Below are 2,565 nucleotides of genomic sequence, written 5' to 3' on the forward strand. Positions count from 1 at the left end.
TGGAAGAAAGCCCCCTCCCCCCCCAACCAACGGCTAATTATAATATTGGGTCCTTTCCCCCCCCCCCGGAGGTGGAGGGGAGGAAGGAAGGCAGAGTTCAGTGTTCAAAACTGTTCTGTGCGTCTGTTCCAAGTGAACTCTTAGCACGTTCTGAGCCAGGATAAAAAAAAAACAGAAATCAGATCTGGGGGAGAGCTTTTGTTCAGATTAAATCCTATTTTCCTAAAGGAAATTGTCAGAGGTACAGATTTTAGAGTGAGAAGGGAAATTCATTCATTCATTCATTCATTCATTCATGTGGCTCAGTGGCCTGAAAGTGTTTGGATGGGATGGAAAAACGGGCTCAACCCTGACAAGACTGTTTGCCCCCCCCCTCCCATTTCAGGGACAGGGATATTTTTTATTATTGGGCTTTTTAAAAAGTGGACTGACTGGTCTATCAGAGAGACAAGACTTCAAGTCTTCCTGTTCTCTATTTTTTTTTAAAGTTATTTTTATTAGAACAGCTATAGTAACAGAATCTTGCCGGTCTGACTGTGCTTCCCTTTCTCCCTCCTAGTATGAGAATATGGGAAGGAAAGCTGTCTGAAGTGTTCTCGTAAACCACTTTTTTGATCTGGGCTCAAGCTTTATTTCTCAGGAGCAGATCTTCCCTCTGTCTTTTTAAGGCCATCCTGTTTACTCAATACAGATTAAAAGTAGACCCACCTCACTTCTTCCAGCTGAGATGTTCTGCTGATTTACAAGCAATTCCTGACAACTGACTTAATCTGCTGGAAAGCTTTGCCAGCAGAACTGAACAATGTCAGCAAAAGAGCCAGAAAGTGGTGGTCAAGGGGAAGGTCAAGAAAGCATCCTTGTTAGACCAGAGCTAAACCCCAGCCAGTTTAGAGCTTCCTGGCTGAAGGTGATCCTAAATCCTTTTAATAAATTCAAGGAATGTCCTGAAAACATTGCCCTCTTGCGCATGATCTGGCCAGGGGATGCTTGAATTCAACACAGTCTCATGCCAGTTCATATGGGTATCATTTGCCATTGTAGTTACTTAAGATAGAGATGAAGTTCTGTGGCTTAGTGTACTGTATACTACAAGCAACCTCTTGCCCTTTGTCTAATCTGTTTAACTTCTATTTTGCTAAATAACTGAATGTTTCTTGGCAAGCTGAAACCTACAGAAAATATTTAAGCAAAACAGTTAAGCAATATTACTCAATCTGATTTATTACATTGTGCTATTGCTTTAATATTTTAAGCGCAGGGTTCTATACAAAGTAAAGCAATTTCATCTTAAGATCCAGATGTTAGGTGGAAGTGACTTTTGTCATTTTGTCACTGCAACAGCACTTTCTTTATTACTAACAACCTATTAAATACACATATATCACACATACATGCACGCAAGTATGCATGCAGGCGTACACACACACACACACACACACACACACAGCCTTTGATTGGAATTTATTCTTAGAGGTGCACATTCAGCAGCAGAGTTACAGCTGAATCTAAAATTGCTAAACTGGTTAAGGCACCATCTGGGCTCCTATCACTACAAGCAAAAAAGCAATTTGTGAGAAGAATATACTTTTATACATTGCTTTATTATTATAGTGCTCCTCTTATCGTAAATGCTGGTGTGTGCTGAATGGAGACAGCCAGCAATGGACTAGTCTTGGCAATGCTTGTACTCTGTTGAATAATCATTTAAATCTTACTGCTATTCTAAAATGATCTGCTTAATTCTAGTTTCACCTTTTTAATGGGATCATCATTTTGATTCTTGGGAGACTTGTTTCAGGATTTGCATTTGTATCCTTTCAGAAATGCCATCCAGACAAATCTGGAAGCATGTGCATATTCAGAGACCTGGCCAAGGTCTGTGTTGAAGACTCAGATACAAGTCTGCTTTCAGCCATACAAGTTCATTGGGAAAGTAGACATTTGCTCTTTCTTGACCCCACTACTCTGGGTAGAAATAAATAAAATGTAGAAAAGTGAGTTTGGATAGCTATAACACACTGACCCAAACAAGTAGAATGCACTGGAATTACTTTCAGGGCTCCAGAGGGCCCTTGCAGAAGTCAGCAGATACCACAAACTAAATGGAAAAAGCTGAAATAGAATGTAAAACACTCCATAAATTGCCAATGACCCACTATCTTTCATTATAAGGCTCTTTATGAGCTAAAAGTTACATTTGTTTTATAGAATGCAAATAAAGATTTTGAAATAGAATACTGTAAGTTGAATATATCAAAGTGGAAAAACCATTTAAATTAGAACAAATTATTAATAGATTAACTGAATGGAGGAGATACAAAATGATGCTCACATTTACATTGAGAAATAAAACTTTGAGGCAAATATGCATTAGCTCATGGATGGTAAAATCTAAAAAGTTGTCTAATTATTGCTTACAAAGGATGAAAAAAAATAAGAATGTATTGTGAGGAAGGGCCTTCAAGTTTTATTCTGCTCTGTTTTTCTCAACTTATTTGTATGGAATATAATTCAGCTGTTTTACTTTCTGTGATTAAATATCAGAAAAATAACCACTATTGTTAT

Source organism: Protobothrops mucrosquamatus, unplaced genomic scaffold, assembly GCF_001527695.2.
Source record: "Protobothrops mucrosquamatus isolate PMUCROS unplaced genomic scaffold, P.Mucros_1.0 scaffold1653, whole genome shotgun sequence".
NCBI lineage: Eukaryota > Metazoa > Chordata > Lepidosauria > Squamata > Viperidae > Protobothrops > Protobothrops mucrosquamatus.